Source organism: Mastomys coucha, unplaced genomic scaffold (assembly GCF_008632895.1).
Source record: "Mastomys coucha isolate ucsf_1 unplaced genomic scaffold, UCSF_Mcou_1 pScaffold7, whole genome shotgun sequence".
Lineage (NCBI taxonomy): Eukaryota > Metazoa > Chordata > Mammalia > Rodentia > Muridae > Mastomys > Mastomys coucha.
The window spans coordinates 34421679-34433638 of record NW_022196913.1 but is presented as its reverse complement, the minus strand read 5'-3'; the positions used below and the strand labels follow the sequence as shown (position 1 = coordinate 34433638).

The window sequence follows — 11960 nt, the reverse complement described above, 5'->3', positions numbered from 1 at the left end:
GGGGGGGGTTTAAAGAACTCATCCCAAGAAAGGAACAAAGCGAAGCAAAAGATAACATGACAACATAACATAACATAACATAACATAACATAACATAACATAACATAAGAGACCAGTCACGTTCTTCTACCACGCTGTATGCTAATGAGCAAAACTCAGTTTACAGATTATACCTGGGCCCTATGTTCTGTTGAAAAGCAAGGCAGGCAGGAAGAGTTAAGCCACAGCATGGCTGAGCCTGGTGACCCCAGGCAGGAACACACAGGTGTCTGTGCTGCTCCGTCATAAGTAAGCCACATTCAGATCATCCTGAAGATTACATTTTCCCAGAATGAGTTTCTTTCTTGGTTCAGAAATGTATGCAAGCCACCAGGACAAGAACATTGAATTGTCAGCAAAGGAACTATGAAAGGCCTGCATTTCCCTCCAGAAACTAGTCAGTCAAGATGAATTACGTAGAAAACAAAACGTCTTCCACAAAGTTGTAGACCCAAATAAGTGAGCTCACACTAACAACCACAGACTTGGGAGCGCCCTACTGGAGGGAAGAGGCTCGGAGTGGGAGACAAAGTGACAAATTATACAAGGTTAAAACAAGCAACTTGTGGCCATCTTCCCTCTCACAGGCCAGAAGAGTGATACTCAAAAGAACTTCATGACGTATTTAAGCTATACAATCGCTGCCGAAATCTTTGACTCAGTTCCTCACACCATCTCATTTAACCCTCACATAGTTACTGACTCACCTAACAGGAAGAGTACAGAAAGGCTGTTCATGTTCTCCAAAGTTACACAGCAAACTCAAAGCATGAGCCTCAACCGCTGGTTTTTCACCTCCAATGCATCTGCTTTTTTAAGTCTACCCACCATCCTATTTTTATTTGTAACTAAAGTAGGAAGAGGCAACTGGGGGAGTCATCAATTTTTTTTACAGCATTTCACTCGATAAGAATGCGGCCTTTTCTATGACAGACCAGCAGTTACTGTTCCAAGGGGGCAGCGGAGAGTGTCTGAGTCACAAAGGAACTCTGGGCTTGAAATTCAACGAGCAAGAGCCACCTGAAATTACTGCAAGTGGCCACAAGAGGGCGCTACTTGACACCACTTCAGAGAAATCGCATTCAAGCAAAGATTGGTAGCTGGCCTGTACTGAGAGGCTCGGTTATTTCTCAGGTACTCCGGGATTGCTTCCTCTCAAACCTACGCTGCAAGGTGTAGACTTTAAATTAGGCTGAGGGCCAGGGGAATGGCTCAGCGAGATAGAGGTGCTTCTCTTCCCTCTTTAAAAAAGACTTGTTTCAGGAGCTGGAGCTCAGGGATCAGGAATGTTTACTACTCTTGCCAAGGAGCTGGGTTCTGTTCCAAGCACCTGCATGATGGCTCAAAGCTATCTCTAACTCCAGTTCCAAGCCTTTGTCTGGTTTCTTGGGCATGGTGAATACACGTAGTGCGCATATATATATGCAGGCAAACACTCATACACATAAAATAAAAATACAGATTTAAATTCTCTCTGTGTGTGTGTGTGAGAGAGAGAGAGAGAGAGAGGGAGGGAGAGAGAGAGAGAGAAAGGGAGAGAGAGGGAAAGAGCGCGCACGAGCACCTTCAGAAGCCTGTAAAGGGCTTCTGATGTTTTAAAGCTATCATTACAGATGGTTGTGAATTACATTGCATGGTGTGAGTGCTAGAAACCAATCCTCTAGAAGAACAGCAAGAGTTCTTATCGGTCCAACCATCTCCCCACCCCCCAAATCCTCAAAATACACAGTTCTCCTTACCTAAGTACTCAGAACTCACACAAAGGTGGAAGGGGAGAACGGACTCCACAGACTTGTGCTCTCTGGTCTCCGTTCATACCGCGTGATGCAAGACACACACTGAAGCTTAGAAAGCTAGGAAACCATTAACCCAGGAATCACTCACTCCTTTACCTCTTTCCCAGGCTGCTTTGTGAAAGCAAAAGCAAAAGCCAGTGTAGCCCAAAGTGCAAGGGAAACTGAGGCAGGAGCATTCTTGCGCCCAGGAATTTCAAGGCAGCTAGGGCAGGCAACAGGAGCCCCTGTTTCAAATCAAAAACTAAGCTGCTGTACCACCCTGTGTCCACTCCCACACACCCTGGCTCTCTTTGCAGAGCTTCTTCCCAGCTCTTTGCTGTCATTCTCCAACCGTAGCTGCTTCAGACTCATAGGAAACAGATCCAGCAAAGTCCCAAAGGCAGCATGTCTGGGTTTAACAGCTCTCTTCTGGGAATAACTCCTCTGGCTTCCTGCTGGAACTAAAGACCACACTACCACTGTGAATGTATGTGTCACGTGCGCGTTAACCATTAGAGCCGGCTGTGGCCTTTGCTTACTGGGATGGGTGAGGGGTTAGCATTAGAATCCAATTTGCAGCTGGGGACATAGCTCAATAGTGGAGCTCTCCTGGCCTGCAGGAAGCCGTGGGTTCCATCCCCAGCACCAGCATGATAGTTCCAGCGCGGAGGCAGGAGGATCAGAAGTTTTAAATCATCCTTATCTAGGTAAGAGATGAGTCTTTGTCTTCAAAAAGAAAGAAAGGGGTGAAGGGGAGGGGGGGAGGCTCCAGTTTGCAAACCGCTGCTTTGAGTTTTTAGAAGTTTTTAAAGGACAGCACTACATTATGCAGCCTCTCAGAGTTTCAACTTCAGCTTTGCTGACCAGTGATAAAATCAGAACATGAAAACTAATTGTACATGCTTTGGTCAGTTGGATTCTACCAGTGCCAAAATGTGTTTATAGGTTGTCAATTTAATTTTGTTTTAGTTTTTGAGAGAAAGTCTCACTATGTAGCCCCATGTTATTAGCGTTGTCTGCTGATGCTCTTTTCGCTAATTTTTTTACTAATCATTCTGTCCATACCTGGTAGGTTTGGAGGTAGTAGGTTATAAGTCCTGTTTTGCCCTTAAGGTCCATTTTCCCTGTACAAATGCTCATTGAGAGAGCAAATACAGGCCCTTTTCTGCTTAGGGGGGTGGACAGAATGACTCCTGGACACTCCATCCCCAAGTGGTGACGAGCAGTAAGATATACCAAAGTCATTTCTGAGTAGCAGTGGTTAAACAGCAAAGGCTTGTGACGGATTGACCCCTGCCAAAAGTAAGCGCACAGTAGACACACAGAAGCCAGGCAGTCCTTTCAGTATCCTCCGCTTCCACGATCTGTCATGCTTACTGGGGCAGAAATGGATGGGAGATTCCTCGGCATGAGATGTCCCTGTAAGCCTGGGATGTATCAGACTTCTGTAAAAAGAAATGTCTCTCCAAAGGCACAACCAAAAATAAAAACTAAAATAGTAAAATAAAAACCTAGAGATACCATGTAGGGCTGACTGACGCTGAGGCAAAGGGTGCTTTAACATATCTGTGTTTTCCACTTTTTTCTAGAATTATTTTTTAATAAATGAACCATTAATCAAGTGCCAACATCAGGGGAATATTTCTTGAATCCATGATAATCTCATTTACAGACTTATACAGACATTAAAAACAATGTTTAGGGGCAGGCGAGATAGCTGAGTCATTAAGGGCTAGTGGGTAATGGGGCTTGCTGCCAAGCCTGATGACCTACACTCACATGCACACGTGTTACACACACAATAATACACAAAATAAATAAAGCTGACTTATAAAAATACTTGGGAAGTTATAGAGTGACATGCAGAAAGTCTCATAATGTGGCATACTTGCAGCAAGCTAAATCCAGATTCCACGTGGAGAACTGTCAGAACAGGTACAACAGAAAACGGGGACTGCTTCCGGAAAACAGAACTAGAGAGCTGAGAGCAGGCTGCAGGAGGAGAATTACTTTTCCTCTGTAAGTTTCCCCCCACAAAGACCACATTGACAATAAATAAATAATCAATGAATGTATGTCTGGTCAGTGCTGCTTGGTATCTCCCTTGGTTTTAATTGTCAACATGACCCAATCTAGACTCTGCTGGGAAGGGTGTTCCAGTGCCTGGATCAGCAGGTTGGCCTGTGGATGTGCCTTACCTTGATTATGAGGATTGGAATAGAAAGACCCATCCACTGTGGATGGTGACATTCCCTAACCAAGGGATCCTTAGCTGTATAGGAAAGAGGAGGGAAAGTGAGCTGGTGACTAGCTTGCGGGCATTAACTCATTACTCTGCTTCTGACTGTGGCTACGGTATGACCAGCTCCTTCAAGTTCCTGTTGCTATGACCTGACCACGTTTGACTATAACCCAGAAGAAAGTCCAGTGTGCTCAGTAATGGGGAAGCAAAGAAGGATGCATCCCTGGTGCCAAATGGCCAGCCATCCTACCCTTCTTGGTAAGCTCTAGGCTAGCGAGAAAGTCTGACTCCAAAAACAAGATGTTGGTGCCGAAGGAAAGGCATCTGCACACACACACACACACACACACACACACACACACACACACACACACACACACAGTGGTACCAAGTACTGGTTTAAATATTGTCAAGGAGAGCTATTCCACACTGCAAGAAAAGGAAAGGGTAGGGTCATGTGCCCATCTGGGGAACTAGAGTATACAGGCACATTGAGATTCTATTTCTTTTTTCCACCTTAAACAGACTCTCGTCTTATAGCCTAAGTTGACCTCAAACTCAAAGCAATTCTGTTGAAGCCTACTAGAAAGTCTATTTCTCCACATAAGCGTCCTAACATTGGCCTCCACCATACCTATCTTGCATTGCCAGGCCTATACTGTGCACAAGGATGCTCCTTGTCGCATAGCTTATTACCATGGAAACAATGAGAAAAGCCTATGGTCTATAGGGCCTGAAATTCGTTCTCTCGAAAACCCATACAGAAGTCCTACCCCCAATACATGAAAATGTGGCTATGTTTGGAGATAAGGTTGTCAAAGTGTTACATTGAGATAATGTGGGCTTTAGTCAATATGGCCAGCGCTCCAACAAGAAGTTGGAATTGCAGGGAACCCTGAAAAAAGTCGGGGGGGGGGAGGGGAAGAGGACACCAAGTCAACATGATTGAAATGCTTATGAACCCATGGAGAATGAGACAGCATTCGAGGGTCTGCACCAAGACTTTCTGTTTACATATTATGACTTCCAGGTCAGTGTTTCCATGGGATTCCTGGGCATGTAAATTCATGGTTTTCTGATTCATGAGCCTTCTCTTGGGCCTTCTCTTGGGCTCCTTTCTTGCTGTTGGTTTGTCCTATCTAACTTTGATGTGATAGTTTTTGTCTTATTATATTTTATTTTGTTATATTTTAATATTATCTCTTAGAAGCCTGTTCTTTTCTAATGAGGGAGAGAGAGAAAGTGAGTGGGTTCAGATTGGGAGAGGGGCTTGCAGAGGAACTGGGAGGAGTAGAGGGAAGGGAAACTATAATCAGGATATGATAGGATGTGAGAAAATAATCTATTTTCAACAAAAGGAAAAAAGCAAAAAAATAAAAATAAAGTTCATAGAACTGAAGTAAAAAGAAGTCCGAATTTATCCTATGTTATTTCTAAAATAAAAATAAAATTGTGGTTAGAGGAAAAAAGAAGTGCAATTAGGGTGCACTTACACTGAGAGGCATGGTCTCTGAGGACACAGGAGGAGGAATGACCACCCTGTGTAAGAGGACTCAGAAACTAAGCTAGCTAAACCCGCTCACTCTCCCATCTCAGAAGTTTACTGTGCAACAGGGTTTCATGTAGCCCAAGATGGCCTCAAACTCTCTATGTAGTTCAAGATCATCCTACACTTTTGATCCTTCTGCTTCTACCTCCAGAGGGCTGGGACTATAGACACGTGCCATCATGTCCGGCTTGTGTAATGATGGAATCAAAGGCAGGGCTTGGTGCATGTTAGAGCACTCAACCAACTGGGCTATGTCCCCAACATGGGTTTTCTGCCTCCAGGATTGTGAGGCAATGGATGACTCTTGCTTATGACACACAGTCTCTGGTATTTGGCAATGGCGGTCCTCGATAAGGCAAAGTCCATAGTAGAAGATGAACAAAACATTCACCCTTGGTTGAATAGAAAATGGCAGAACCAGGAGCTACAGAAAGCCATAAATAAAATGTGACTTGAGCAATAGAGGGTCCAGCATATGCCAAACTCGCAGAAACTTAGATTCAGCTCAATTGGTCTTAATGCCATTCAAACCCTATTGAACAAAAACCAAAATTCAGTCCAAGCGTTAGGGAGAGAAGAACTCGAAGGGAAAAGACATTCAGAGGCAAGGACTTGTTGCCAGTGGTTTGTCACCAGGGCCATCTGTACTGCCCATTTTGGTCTCTAAATGTCACCAAGGTCACAGCCTCAATGTCAGCCCTCTTCTCCCTCAGCCCAGAGAAGTAACAACATCATTGTCCCACAATGGGTAAACTCCCTCATTTGCTCAACTAGGGTTGATCCAGATCTGCTCTGAGCCAGGCCTTTGCTAGGCATGAAGACGGAAGAAAACATACTGGACAGCTGCCACTTTAGATGCAAAGAGGCAACTGACATCAAGAGAATCAGAGCATGTAATGTTATTGGGGATCAGTGAGCAGGATCCAAAGGCCACCAAATGGGGACTTCTTGGGGGATATGGTTATACGCAATGCTCTGTGTAGGAAGTAGAGCTGCCATTTTCTCTTTTGTCCTCTGGGTCCAGTCTGTCCCTGGAAAACGATGCTGCTTCACTCTCTGCTTTGCAAGTGCATCCCCTCCCCCATCACTAAAGGCCTCTACTGCTGGAGGTGGCTCATGCAGGGACAACTGCAGGCCTGAAAGCAGGGGTGAAAGGAGGCGGGCTAGGAGGGACTGCAATGGTGTGGGCTTTGTGCTGTATACAGCAGGAGCCAACAGGAATCATAAATAGTCAGGGCCTGGGGTGCTGTCCAGGGAGTCCTTGGCAGCAGCCTGGAAGACAGAAGGGAAAAAGGTCACTGGTGAGTAGACAGAAACTTAGTCCTGGCATTTGCGGGCTTTTCCGGAGCAGCCCACAGAGACAGCTGCCATTGGCTGCGGCTAGAAATGCTGAAGGGTCATTTTGTTGGTAACAGCAAAGACAATAGGCAGAAAGTGCAGGGCAAATGGCTGATTGCAGCTGTCAACTGCTTACTCGGAATTTTAAAAATCAAAAGTGCTTATCAGTGTGATTCCTCTTTGTCCAAGAACAAAAGGAACCACGAGTCCAAAGGGATGTGTGTATCCAGAATGGATTTTCTCTAGGAAAAAAAATGCTGCTCTATCTAGAAGGCCACCTTCCTCACTGATGGGCAGAACTCCAGCATGATGAGGCCAGGCACTGGAGGCCCAACTGAGAGCTAAAGGAGTGATACACAAAGTGCTTTATGCAAGCCCACGGACCTGATACTCCCTTTTAAATGCCGTTTTTAAAAATCAGCATATAATATGGTAGATACCATTAGGCAATATTTTCTCTCCTCTCGCACCTCCCCAACTCTGTTCCCTTCCCATGGCCCCACCCCCACCCCATTCTTTCCACAGTTAATGTCCCATGTGTCCTTAGCCTACCCCCCATCCTTCCTTATCACCTAATATCACCCTCTCTTGGTCTCCTTTCCAGATTTTTAGACGTTACATAGATTATGTGTATACATTACAGGCGAGGGGCCACATGTGAGACACAGGGTCTTTCTCAATTTGTGTCACTTTGTTTAATAGTATGCCTTTCGCATCCACCCACTTTCCTAAAAACCCCCACGATTTCATTTTTCCCACAGCTGACTATAATAATCCGTTAGTCTGTACCAATGCTTTCACTATACATTCACCTGTTCATGGACATCTAGGCTGGTCTGACACTCTTTCTATTGTAAATGCAACAGTAATAGCCATGGGTGTGCAAGTGTTTCTGCAGTAAGATATAGTCTTTTGAGTATGCCCAGTAGTCAGATAACTGGGTCATATGGTAGATCTATTTTTACTTTTCTGAGGAACCTCCACACTGATCTCCCGAATGGTTGTATCAATTTATGTGCATGCGCACACGCGCGCGCGCGCACACACACACACATCAGTGTATAAGGATCCTTCTTTCCCACAGCTGCTCTAACACGTGTTGTTAGATTTCTTGGTGCTAGCCTTTCTGACTGGGGTGAAGTGGTAACTCAAAATAATTTTAATTTGCATTTCTCCAGGGACTGGGGATGTTGAGAACACTTGTAAGGACTTGCTGGCCATTTGTTTCTTCTTTTGAGAATCGGACAGTCCATTTCCCTAGCTCCTTGATTGATGGGCACTTTTCTATCTTGGCTGTTTCATTTCTGGGCTTCTCTGTAGATCCTGGATCTTAGCTCCTGCCTGAAGCCTGGCTGGTGACGAGTCTTACCACACTGCGGGCTCTTCGCTCTGCTGACAGTTTCTTTTGCTATACAGAAACTTTTTAATTTTATGTAGCCCCATCTGTTGGCTCTTGGGGGCGAGTGTTTGTGCTATTGCAGTTCTGTTCAGAGAATTCTTGCCCAAACAAGTATCTTAAAGAACGTCCTCTGGTTGCTTCTAGCAGTTTCAGACTTTTGGCTTTCACTTGATGTCTTTGGTCCACTTCAAGTTGATTTTCTATATAGGGTGAAAGATGTGCATCTAGTTTCATCCTTCTACAGGTTGGGCCCAGTTTTGTCAGCTCCATCTGTTGACTAGGCTTCCACTATATATTTTTGTTACTTTGTCAAAAATTGAGTTCCCATAGCTTTATGGTTTATTTTTAGAGCCTGACTTCTGTCTCATAGGTCTACCTCTCTGTTTTAAGACCATGCTGTCTTTCTCACTTTACTTCTGCAGCATAATTTGAGGTCAATACTCATTTTTAAATTCTTATTAATTGAAAGTGCTTTTGAGGATTTTATACATGTTGTGTTTAAATAATTTTCACTCTTCCCTCTCCCCCACCAGCAACTCCTGTCTCACCAACACACACACACAGAATTGAGTCCATTTAACGTTGCTCATATATAGATGTGTTTAAGGGGATTGGATGATCTCTGAGGGCAGCTATATTGCTTCTCTGTCTCAGCAGCCATGGCCTGCCTGTAGCTCTTCATCTAGGGGTAAGACCTTGTGAGTTCTCCCCCATCCATGCTGGCATATCAACTGGAATGTCATGATATGAGTCTTGTTTAGGCAATTCTCTTATTGAGATTATTCTGAATCATATTTCATATCAAAATTATGTAGACAGTAACTAATAATACTGACTCTGGCATAGCCCCAGACACACTGGACCATGATATCTGCTGAGTGAGACTCTGGGATGCTTAGAACCAAGAATCTGTGAAGGTACCTGTAGAGAGCTGATGAAGTCCTGGGTAAATGTGTTTTCCTGACATTAGCATGGTTATATCAAGGACACCAATGCCTCAGACCCACAGGAGTGACAAAGATTTTCCCAGGTCAGACTCTAGGATGTGGCAAGGCCTTCCTCTGGTCCTTGTATGAACACTGGCTGAGCATGCAGAAAGCTTTGACCTTCTGATCAACACATACTCCTCCCTGATGTTTATAGTCTGAGACGGCTCTACTACAGAGGTCTTCCATGGAGACTAGCTTCCCCCTCCTCCTTAAGCTGTACATAATAAGCTTGCTGGGTTCCACGGTTGTGAAGTAGGAGCCCTCTGTCAGAGCAAGCACAGACCATCCAGTCCAGATTTTTCTATCTGTCTGTCTGTCTGTCTGTCTGTCTGTCCTTTCTTTATCCACGAGTTATCCCTGTCAGGTTTCCAGTTCCAAGCTATGAAGGATGTAGCAGGTATTCATTACCGTTATATCCCAAGATCTCTTGCCTTATAGACATGCTTGAAAATGTAAACAATGCATAACAACCTTCAAATACACAGACAACATCTTAGCCAGCACAATTGCAGATCCTTGCAGGACCCTTAGTTTACTTGAGGAATATCTTGGTCCATCTTTAGCTCCTTCTATGTTCTCTATCTTATCCAGTGTTTTCTCCCTTCTCTTGTCAATGTTAAGCAAAACTGAAATGAGGTATAGCCTTTTGGGAGGCATTAAGAGCATTTCTAGGGATCTGCAGGTGTGATTCAATGATTGAACACTTGCCTAGCAGGCATAAGGTCCCAGCACTACAAAAATGTGTCAAACAACTCAATAACTAGACGCCTTCCTGTGCTTAAAGGTCACTAGAGCAGTCTGCATACTAGGAATTCTCTTTCTTGGACTTCAAACTCCTGGCATGTCTTTATACTCTTCTTGGGTGCTCTGTACTTAAGACCTCTCATAGTTGCATTCATTACTAGAAAAGCAACTTGCTTTTCACAACAGGCTTCAAATACCCGAGCCCAGGGAAACCTTTTGAACTTTTACACATCTAAAAATACATCAAGAACCATATTAAACAAAAGGGTCTTTGGGAGCACAGGTGTTGTTGAAGATTCATATCCGTAACATCAGCTAACAGGCAGGCTTGCTTCCATCTTCCTGTATTCCTTAGTTCCCGTGCTCTGTGGAATAGAGGCAAGGATTAACTACTGTTGCAAAAACAGCGCTCAGCCTAAATGAAATATGAAAAAGATTATTCTGAGCCACAGATGGCAGGTGGTGGTCCAGAAACACAGAATCATGCTGCTCTGAATGACCTGTTCCAGTGTGGAAGTGATTGCATGAGCTTCTACAGCACATCGAGCTCTCTGCCCCTTATATGTCTAGTAACCGTCCAAGTGTCAGGGCCAGCCAGCCTGCATCTGGAAACCTCTGGGCCAGGTGAATGCTACAAAGCAAAGACAATTGGATCTGCAGCTGAGTTTGTCTTAAGTTTGTCTCTTGACACCTGTAGTCTCTGAGCCTTGACTTCCACCTCTGCTAGAGAAGGCCACTGCCAGGTTCCCAGAACTGTAGGAGGGAAAGCAAGTTAAAAAAAAGAAGCTGTTCATGGATGCTTCTGCTCTTCTTCATGGTTGGGAGTAAGCATGGTTAGAAAGTTTGACAAAGCTCAAATGAGCTGGGACTTTTCCTTGTGGGCCCCACGGAGTCACTTGCAGAGCCTGGAAATTAGTTCTGCGAGCAGCCATGTTTGCTTGAGATCAAGGTGTCTTCAGACAAGGTCAAACTTAACTTTTCTGGACAGCAGGCCAGAGGACAGTAGAGTTGCTGCCCAGGTAGGGCATTAGCCCTAAGAAATAGCTGCTCTAAATTTGCAAGCTAGCAGAGATAAGGCCAGCAACCCAACTGCTTTCTAATTTCTAAGGGGTGCTGCATGTCCCCAGGGCATCCCTGTAGTACAGGGGTCTGAACTACATCTTTCTAAGATCACTATATAGGGCAAGAGAATGGGTCTCCAGCATCTTTTACTTGCAATATCTAAAAGCATCAAGCCTACACCAAATACAACACATGTTATAAGTAAGTACATTAATTAGTGAATGGATGGAGGGGCAGTTTCAGACGATGTAAACTTGTTGTTTGAGTGATCTCCCCTCTTCCGTAGCATCACGTGCTTCCAGTGTTCTCTGCAAGCACAGGCCTTTACCTCAGAAACTAATTTTGAAAAGCAGGAACATTTCCCAGTGCAAACACAGCTCCATCAAAACTGTCAAGAGCAATGACGCATTAAACTAATCCATTCAATCCTTCATTCACTCAACAAACACTTACTAAATCTTCATTACACAGCAGGCACTACGCCAAATGCCAGAGACAACAGAGGAGAAAAGATGAAGTTTCTAGACTACCAGCAAGGCTCTGGTTTTCTTAAAGTAGTTGAGAGGCAGAGGTGAGGAAGCAGGTCACCTATTCACTGCCCAGAAACTTCAAAGAATATATGGCTCGAGTTCTACCAGTTCCAGGAACGCATGTCAATTCCTACAGCACCTCCTGCTGACTTCTCTCTAACTAGTTGGAACCTCAGACTGAATTTACTTCTTTTCTCAACCACCAAATAATAAGTACAGGGTTGGCAGTGGTAGTGTGTGCCCGTAATCCCAGCTCTCAGGAGGCTGAGGCAGGTGGATCTCTGAGTTTGAGA

General features: G+C 44.5%; 3 long non-coding RNA genes across 5 annotated transcripts in view; 1 reads left to right on the top strand and 2 right to left on the bottom strand.

Annotated features, from left to right (window-relative positions):
• Positions 1 to 2482, top strand: part of LOC116082518 — a 2696-nt gene extending 214 nt beyond the window's left edge. The window contains exons 2-3 of the long non-coding RNA XR_004115351.1: positions 973 to 1173; positions 2435 to 2482. This is a non-coding gene — a long non-coding RNA (uncharacterized LOC116082518). The remainder of the gene's footprint in view (positions 1 to 972; positions 1174 to 2434) is intronic.
• LOC116082517 overlaps positions 1 to 11960 on the bottom strand; it is a 20219-nt gene that overhangs the window by 7379 nt on the left and 880 nt on the right. The window lies entirely within an intron of this gene.
• The window catches only part of LOC116082519, a 6161-nt gene continuing 692 nt past the window's right edge, over positions 6492 to 11960 (bottom strand). The window contains exon 2 of one of the 2 annotated variants that reach the window (XR_004115352.1): positions 6492 to 6877. This is a non-coding gene — a long non-coding RNA (uncharacterized LOC116082519). Of the gene's footprint in view, positions 6878 to 7619; positions 10441 to 11960 lie in introns of those variants that run through there. The other variant, XR_004115353.1, reaches the window with a different exon arrangement.